The following is a 9254-nucleotide window of genomic DNA, read 5'->3' on the forward strand; positions in this document are numbered from 1 at the left end:
GTGGTCCCTACAGAGGACCAGGCGCCCTGGGTGGATAGGGTCCTTGCAGCTTAAAGGGCCTGGAGAGACAGAGAGGAACCCACAGCCGGGGGAGAGCCAGGACGGGCTTCTGGTTTCACTGCTCAGACCTGCTAGGGTATCTCGGTGGGAAACTGTGGTCCCTACGTAGTGACACAGAGTAAGTAAGATGTTGGCACGCGGGGTGAGCTATGTCCAGGCTTCCCCGGGGCCCGGGGCCAGTCCAGGGTACGGAAGAAGGAGGCCAGAGAGGCCGCCTCAGGGCGGGCAGGCTCAGGCGCGGACGTGCTGGCCGTGACTGCTGACCTTGAGCGAGCTGCCCGGACAGGGATGAACACAGCCGGGCACCCTCTGTGCCTTTCACCCGGGATCCCGGGAGGAATGAAAGGAACCGACACCAGGCGTGAAGTAGTCACTGAGACCGAGTCCCGTGAATGTGAGCTAAGTATCTGGGCGCTTTGCTGACCGGCTGGGTGACCTCGTGATGTGACCCAGTTGCACCGGTGCCTCTACATGTGAAGTGGTTGCTGTCAGCCTTCAAGGAGAAAGGGCCCCGTGAGGAGGCCCTGGCGCTGTGCCTGGGTGGGGTGGGGGTGGGGTGGGGGTAAGTGCCCAACAACTGTGCCTGCAATTATCTTCAGGCCCGAGGCCTCCCCGGTGCTTGCTGGGAGGCGGTGTCTCACACCGTCTGAGAGCGACTTTGCTCTGGGCCCAGCGCTGAGCCCTTCTCAGCTGTTTGCCTGCTGCTCACAGGTCACCGGGGACGCCTCTCGTTTGCAGATGAAGGAACGGAGGCCGGGGACGGGCAGTCGTGGGCCTGGGTCCAAGCTGTTAGGTGGGGGTTGGGTTCTGCACCCACACGTGCCCGTGTCTCCCGCCCAAACTCCTGGCCCCTGCTGTGTTGCCACCGGTTGAAGCCACGGGTGCCATTTACTGAGCGTGGACCCTGTGCCAGCAACCAGGGCCGAACTTGCTATGTGTCACTGCTCAGTCCGCTGAGGGGAGCGGGCGGGCTCACAGAGGTCCCAGAGCCGCACCAAGTCAGACAGCAACTCAGGGCAGAGTGGGAATCGCCTTCTGCCTCAGCTCAACCTCGGGACCCACGGGCACGATGGCCCGTAATCCTCCGTTGTGGGATGGCTGGCCGCATCCCTGCCTCGACCCACGAGATCCTAGTAGCACCAGCCCCCATGTTTCCACAATCCAAAATGTCTCCAGATATTGTCATGTTCTCTGGGACGGGGGAGGGGCTGGGGGCGGGGGCGGGGAAATCACCCCCTGAGAACTGGGGTTTCCTGGTTGCAAAGGCCACGTTTTCAACTACAGGGGGCGGGACTCCAGCCGCTGCCCCTCTGGTTGCCTGTCCATATGGCTCCGAGGAGGAGACATTTCTGCCCCAGGGCCCCAGGCCTGCGTCTGCTTTCCCTCCAGCTGGCCCAGCCCCCTCCACCCAGTGCACACTAGGCCGCAAGTTTTCCGACCCCCCTCCGCCCGGCCCCCGCCTGCCTGTCAGCTGCAGCCTGAGCAGCTGGCCTCGCTGAGCTCAGGGCAAATATTTACAGCTCGGAGCTCACCGGGGACCGCACAGGCTACAAAGGACTGCAGAGGCCAGGAGTCACCCCAGCGGGGCCCAGCCTGGTCCGAGGCAGGCGCCGGGCCAGTCGGAGGGGCTCGGGTTCCTGCTGGCCGTGCTGTCCTCTGGACGCCCTGCGTAGTTTTAAGTGATACTTGTTTATAAATAAGCCCTTCGCTCCCCAGGGTTGGCACGTCATTCATTGTTAGGCGAGTTTATTATTTCTCTTGCCTTTCTGTTTCCTTTCTGGAGTGTTTGGGTAAATTTCTCTCAGAATCAAAAATACGGAACTTGGATGAACATTGGACGCTGGTGAAGCTCTGAGGGGGAGGGTGATCGGGGGCCTTCAGCTGGGGGCCCAGATGTTGCCTGTGGAGTTTACAGAGCAAGTCTCCCGGCGTCGGAGCCCCGACTGCTCCCTGGGCCAGCCGAGCCCCAAGAGTAGCGGCCGGAGGGCTGCGCTGGTTCCTCTCCGGCCCCAGCCCCGCCTCAGCCAGGGCTCCCGGATGCTCCTCCGGCCCCAGGTGCCCCCTCGGGGCCCTTGCTGCTCCGCAGGCTGTGTGAGAACTGGCTTATTACATCGGGTAAACTCTGCCCCGCAGGACGGACACTGTTTATTCTCCAAAGGCAGGCGGGTCGGTGTCCCAAGAAGCTCCTGCCTGCACAGCAGCGTTGCTTTTTCATGCGCCCTCATGTCTGCACCTGTGGCAGCTAAAGGAGATGGACGCGGCCAGGAGCTTTCGGCACCAGTGCTTCAGGGCCTCGCCCTTGTCCCATAAAACGCCCTGGCGTCGTCTAATGTGTCTTCGCCGGCTGAGTGCTCAGGGTGTGCTGGTGCTGTTCTCAGGTTCACTTCTCGAACACCCCACGCACGATCGGAATCACCGGGAGAGCTGGTTCACACAGATTCCCGAGTCTTACTCCCAGGTTCTGACCCACGACGGGCGTGGGGTCCTCGTTGGTGACACGTTCCGAGCCAGGCGGGCCACCTGTCACACTTCGTAGCTTCTCAGGTCGACAGAGGTTCGGCTCCGTGCGGAGAAGCATGCGCTGGGCTCCTCTGCGCGGTACTTACTTCCCGATCGTTGTCTACACGGCCCTCCTGAATGCTCTGGGGAACACCAGGGCGAGTTCCGGAACCCCCTGACCGCCTGCACGACGCGGTCTGTTAGGCGGCCTCGCTTTAACCGACGTGGAGCCCCGTGTGGCTGCCACAGCCTTGGCAATGCTGGGCTCGAGCGAGCGAAAGGGCTCCGTTCCCAGCCTTGGTTTCCCTCCATGACGTGCCCACCTGATTCTGAGAACAGGCATTCCACAGCAAAGCATCTTGGGATTTCTGGGCACAGCGTCCCCGGAATTGTTAACGTGGGGTTCCTCCTGACCCCTCTGCTCTGCACCCCCCACACACCATCTGTCCTTCAATCCTGCAGAGTTTACCCCCACACATGCCTGTGCCTTGAAGGTGGGCACTGGTCTCAGCCCCATCGGATGCCCACCTTTGCCCACACCGGGGCCTCCGGACCTCGGCCCTGCACTCTCGTGGCCTGTGTGTCGGGGGTGGGCGTGCAGGGCCCTGAAGGCTGCTGAGCAGCATCCCTGGCCTCTGCTCCGGGCTAAGACGTGAAGGAGGGGAGGCTGGTGACTAGGTGAGGCCACAGGTTGCTGTGTGACGTGTTCGTCCCGCGGAATCACAGCTGGGAGGTCCGCCCCACGGCCCCTGCCGTCCTGTGAGAGGCCTGTCACCCTGGGCAGCCTGTGCCTTCCTCTGATTTGGGGAAGGAATGCTTCAGGATGGGGAGTGGGGGCTACCTTCAGGCACGGAGCCACCGTCTGCCGTCCACCGCGTGGGAGCGTGAGCGGCGGTGGCGCCTTGGACGGGGCGTTGGTTCCCAGGACGCGTGGGCAGACGCCCGGATTTCACCAGGAACGCGGGCGAGCCCCGCGTGAGACCGGGGGTGCACCCTGACGTCAGACTCCGGGGCCAGGGACGCGGATGTTCGGGCATCCGCAGGTTATTTCATATAACAGCAGACGGACATGTGTATTTGGCCAGGGAAGCACTGAGACTCTTCACGTATTTCTCTCACATTATTTTTTAAAAGTCTGTTTGGCTTGTGGATGACCATTTTGTGTCTGAACAAGCGATTTCTGTTCCCTGTCCATGTCCCCTGTCCCCGGTGTCCCTCTCCCCCTCTCCGCACTGACTTTGGGGACAGATACCAGTCGATAACAGTTCCGTTGACTCTCATCCACTTTGTTGTTTTGTGTTGTTTGGTTTTTTCCTTTTGTTCATCCTCACCTAGGATATTTTTCCATTGATTTTTAGAGAAGAGTGGAAGGGAGAGGGAGAGACGAGAGAAACACGGATGTGAGAGAGACACATCAATTGATTGCCTACCGCACGCACCTTGACCAAGACCGGGGAACCTGGAACCCAAGTACATACCCTTGACTGGAATAGAACTTGGGACCCTTCAGTCCTCAGGCCGACGCTCTAGCCATTGAGCCACACCCGCCAGGGCTCTTTGAATTCACTTCCGAGCATCCTCCCAGTGACTCACCCTCAGGCCTGAGCACTTCCTCTCTGTCCTTCCTCCGAGAATTCTTTCCCTGGAAGGGAGGCGCATGGCAGGGGGCGGGGTGGTCCATGCCGCTGACCGTTAGGATCAGTTTGAAGGACAGGACCCAGACGTCTTGTGTAGGGAGTGAGACACCGCCTTCTTTACATGGAATGTCTGGCACCAGCTCCGCTCCCCCCTTCCCCGCCCCCGCCCCCGCCCTGCACATTTTTGCGCTTTCCCGTCACCGGGCCGCAGATGGAGCCGTGACCCAGCTGTGCGGTCTCTGGGAGCTTCGCATAATCCGAGGCTGAGGTGTCGGGTCCCCCAGATACACAGACGGGCGGTCAGTCAATTACAGTTCTCAGAACCCGCCGGGCGGCGAGTCCCACAGCCGCGGGAACCAGGGACACCCGTCCTAGGGAGGAGAGAGACCGCACTGACAGGCGTGGACGGACGCCGGGGACCGCCACACCCACAGGAGGTGGCGTGCGTCCAAGCGCCCCAGCTGGGCGTTTTGGAGAACAGTGCCATAGAAGCGGGACTTTGCCCATAGAAGGCAGTTTGCATTCTATAAAAATAAACAGCCGCCATAAGGTGTCTTTTGACAAAGGACATTTGATTTTCCCTTGTTCCCTGTGACTTCTATTCCCCCCACAACTCTTATCCAGTTAGACCTTGAGTTGAAAGCTGGGCAGACTGTGATCTGGGCAGTCTTAACATTGATCTAGTGCAGGGGCCGTTTGGATATTTATAACATCATTCCGGGCCCAGACAAAATTCAACTTTAAAAAAAAGTAGCCTGCTCTATTCGGTCAAACATTTAATTAGCTCGCCCCTCATCCTTGGCCAGGCCAGACCAAATGATTTCACAGGCCTTCTATGGCCCGCGGGCCGGATCTTCCCCACCCCTGCTCTAGTGTGTCATCTTAGTGAATCACCGTGAGGCTGTGCACACCGAGCTTCCATTTCTGCTGGCACTTCCGGGCGGACACGATGTGACCGTCCAACGAGACCCTGCAGTGTTCTGGGGGCCTGACCGCCCCTGGGCGGGGTCCTGGCTGGACGCTGGGGCGCTGAGGATCTGCTAGAGCCCCCTGCCCCTCCCCACAGGAGGCAGGGATGTAGCTGGACCGCAGGATGGCAGGCGTCTTTCTTTTCCCCCGACCCCAGGCTCTCGGGGGGAGCTCCTTGCTCCCCTGGGTTCTGGCTCCCGGGGACACGTGCCATCTGGGAAGAGAGATTTGAAGCTAATGTTTTTAGTGATGTGATCGCGCATTCTCCATTAGTCTTATGTGTGTGTCTGTTTGTGCCTGTGTGTGTGTGTGTTCTGTGTGTGAAGGGCAGTGTGTGTGTATTTGTGTGTGTATGTGTGTGTGTGTGTGTGTGTGTGAGTGTGAGAGGATCTGTGTGTGTATGTGTGTGGGAGAGGATGTGTGTGTGTGTGTTCTGTGTGTGGATGGCAACGTGTGTGTGTGTGTGTGTGTGTGTGTGTGTGTGTGCTGTGTGTTCGGCTCCTCTGGCACAGCTGTCCGGCCTGTGTGAAGCGTGCTGTGCACCGCATGGGTGATGGAGCCCCACCCAGACCCCAGGCCGGGGCAGAGTGGTCAGTCAGAGCTGAGCCCAGGCCACGCAGGCGCTGCATTTATTCCCAGAAACAGCACGAGGCAGAGGTTTGATCAGGAAACAGTAAATATCAGGATAAAGTCTCTCGTGCGATAAGCTGTCCGTGTTTCCAAGAAAGCTTATAATGAAGGGCTTCATGTTTTAAAATGCCGCATTTAAATAAGCCCGTGTTGAAACAGGATACGTGAGCAAAGCAATTGGGAGCTTACAGTCAGTGCACACACGGGATGTGCGAACCGGCAACATGTCAGCCGTGTGTCAGCAAGCGTGGGGTTAACGCCACACCCGTCAGGTCACAGTTCGCACGCACGGGGGCCCGTCTGTTCGTGTTCATCGGTCTGTCCCGTGAGCGAGTTTGCTCGGCGGCCCTGGCTTCTCCGTCCCGGGACAGGCGCCCGTGCCGTGAGACCTGCCCGGCGACTCCGCGTGTTAGTTGTGAGGCTTCGTGTTGACCCGCCCGCCTTGAGCCGATGCTGTCAGTCACTCCGCGCTGCACCTCCTGTGGTCGCCGTGTTACCTGTGACAACGGCCGCCCTTTCACCAGATCAGGATTCCTCAGGTTCCCTCGGGTTTGCACCTGACTTTTTTTGTTTGTTTGTTTTATTATTTTTATTGATTTCAGAGAGGAAGGGAGAGGGAGAGAGAGAGAAACATCAATGATGAGAGAGAATCATTGATCAGCTGCCTCCTGCATGCCCCCTGCTGGGGCTCCAGCTCACAACCTGGGCATGTGCCCTGACGAGGAATTGAACCATGACTTCCTGGTTCATAGGTTGCTGCTCAACCACTGAGCCACACTGGGGGGCTGCACCTGACTTTCCATGTGCTGTCCGCAATGTCACCCCAGCAGAGAGGACTGTGAACAGCCGTGCATGTGCTCAGACAGCCGGGCAGGCTGTGGGTACCGTTCATGACCTAATGGGGGTGCTCGGGTGGGGAGCAGACAGACAGTGGTGCTGACAGCCTGAGTACCCGGGTGTATCATGGGAAGACGCACTTGCAGACCAGGGTCTGATGGAAGGCACTCGCCAGGAGTCTCCCATGGTCACACCAGGGCCGCAAGGTGTTTGCAACCTAAACACAGGGCACGGCTTCTGCTTGGCCCAGCAGTTCCCTTGCTTACACTCCCCAAGAGTGATGGTCAGCTGGTGATCCATGAGTCCACTTAGATGGAGGGAGTCCCTGCCACCTGCTTTCTGTTGGTGAGTAATTGTGACCTCCTCTGTTCCCCGCAGGGCGAAGAGACCAAAAGCCTGACCCTGGTCCTGCACCGCGACGCTGGCTCCCTCGGCTTCAACATCATCGGGGGACGGCCGTGTGCGGTAGGTCCCTTCCTTCCTCAGTGGTTTTCCTTACCCGGGTGGCTGGGAGAGGGACAGGCCTGGGGAGGGAGGGCGGAACCTCCATCGCGTCCTTCGCTCACTCCTGTAGTTGGAGACTTCGTTGTTTATGTCTCATCCCCACACTCGGGCACTCTGTTCGGTTGTCTCCTACGGTGGCATCGTCCTGGTAATATGTGGCTTGTTCACGCTGCTCGGATTGGGGGTGACGTCTGCGTGTGGGGCAGTCGAGCTGCCCAGGTGGTGGGGTGCGTGCAGGTGGCACTGAACTGGAGTGTGGGCTCCGCTCCAGGTCATCGCCATGAGTCGGGGATGGGCCCTTGTTGTGGGTCTGTGAGCTTCTTTCCTCCCCCATGGCCTGGTCCACCCCCTTGTCTGGAGAGAAGGGGCCAAGTTCCCATCCATCAGGGTAACTGCCAGGGTGTGTCGGTACTGGGCTCTGGGGAGGAGGCAAAGCTGCGGTCAGGGTGTCAGCTCCATGTGGTGCACAGAGGTGCTGTCTCCCAGCTTGGTCGTTGCATTTATAGAGCACAGGCAGAGTTAGCATTGGGCCTACACGGTCTTGCTTTAACCTAAAGTGGTGCTTGCTGTTGCCCCTTCTCTCTGGGTTTTGCTGGGACGTTCAGATGCTCCTAGAGAACGGTGACTCGTGTTGGCTGCCGTTTTCCGCAAGAGGAACCCAAGCCAAAACCCCATCCCATCTCCCTCTTCCTTCCAGCCAAGAAATGCGCAGCCGTTAGAGCAGAGTGAACACAGATCTCTTTCACTCGCTCTGCTGACATCACCTCCGAGGGAGAGCTCGGGCTTGTCCATAAATCCTTTGTGGTCCACGGAGACGCCCCAGCGTCTCTGGTGGAATGTTCCGCCCCCTGGAATGCTGGTCTTCTGCATCCATGTGTGTGTGTTTTAGACGTTTCTCAGTGGGAGACAGTATTGCACTCAGAGTGTGCGCTCAAACAGTGGCGCATTCAAACTATCCTGAGTTTGAACCTGACCTATGCTACCTTTTAGCTGTGTGACCTTGGGCAAGTCACTTAACCTCTCTGTCCCAGGTTTTCCATGTGTGGAATGAATACGAATAGTGCCGCTTGTGGCCGTCATGTGCATTACATGGTGGGCAGGGGGGTAGATACTGGGAGAAACACTGACTGCTCGTTTTAGGCTGTGACTAGGGTTTCTGTGAATCACAGTTATAGCTCCGTGTGTCTGTGAACATCATCTGTGTTCCATCATCTGGGGCAGTGGTCGGCAAACTGCGGCTCGCGAGCCACATGCGGCTCTTTGGCCCCTTGAGAGTGGCTCTTCCACAAAATACCACGTGCGGGTGTGCACGTACAGTGCGATTGAAACTTCGTGGCCCATGCGCAGAAGTCGGTATTTTGTGGAAGAGCACACACTCGGGCCCAAGAGCCACATGTGGCTCATGAGCCGGGGAGTGTGGGCTCCCCCTTAGTCTCTGCTGTGGCACTTGAACAGGTGGATGGAACCACGTCCAGAGTCCCCCCTCCCCTGCGGGGACACAGGGGCTTTGTGGCTGTTCAAAGAGGAAAATGTGGTCTTTTCATAGTTATTTTTAAATATATATATTTTTGTTGATTTCAGAGAGGGAGGGAGAGGAAGAGAGACAGACACATCAATGATGAGAGAGGATCACTGATCGGCTGCCTCCTGCACGCCCCACACTGGGATCGAGCCCGTACCTCGGGCCTGTGCCCTGACTGGGAGTCGAATCTGGGACCCTTCAGTCTGCAGGCCGATGCTCAACCACTGAGCTACACCGGCGAGGGCCATAGTTGTTTTTTAACAAGCGGAGTTCCAAGTTTGCGTGCAGATTGGCAGGGAGGTGGGCGTCTCCGCCACGTGGACTTGGGGTTTGTGTGAGCAGCCTGAGCCCTCCCAGGCATTGTGTCTGGAACCCACACTGCTGGGTGTTCAGTTTACAAGTCGCTGGCGCTCGGTGCCAGGCTTGGGAGAGTCCATCGCGGTGCTGCTTGGGAAGACGGCCGTGACCAGGCTGTGAGCTCGCGTTTTATGAGCATGGGGGCGCGTTTTGACTTTGAGAAAAGGAAGGCGTGTGGGCAGGGAGCTCGCTCCTGTCCCTGGAAGTTTCTATCCAGGCGCTGGAAGATCTGCAGGGAT

At 58.6% G+C, this 9254-nt stretch overlaps 1 long non-coding RNA gene across 1 annotated transcript in view; it reads left to right on the plus strand.

Annotated features, from left to right (window-relative positions):
- Positions 1–7008: 7008 nt before the first annotated feature.
- LOC111824578 overlaps positions 7009–9254 on the plus strand; it is a 7439-nt gene continuing 5193 nt past the window's right edge. The window contains exon 1 of the long non-coding RNA XR_002827688.1: positions 7009–7097. This is a non-coding gene — a long non-coding RNA (uncharacterized LOC111824578). The remainder of the gene's footprint in view (positions 7098–9254) is intronic.

Source organism: Myotis lucifugus, unplaced genomic scaffold, assembly GCF_000147115.1.
Source record: "Myotis lucifugus unplaced genomic scaffold, Myoluc2.0 scaffold_2503, whole genome shotgun sequence".
Lineage (NCBI taxonomy): Eukaryota > Metazoa > Chordata > Mammalia > Chiroptera > Vespertilionidae > Myotis > Myotis lucifugus.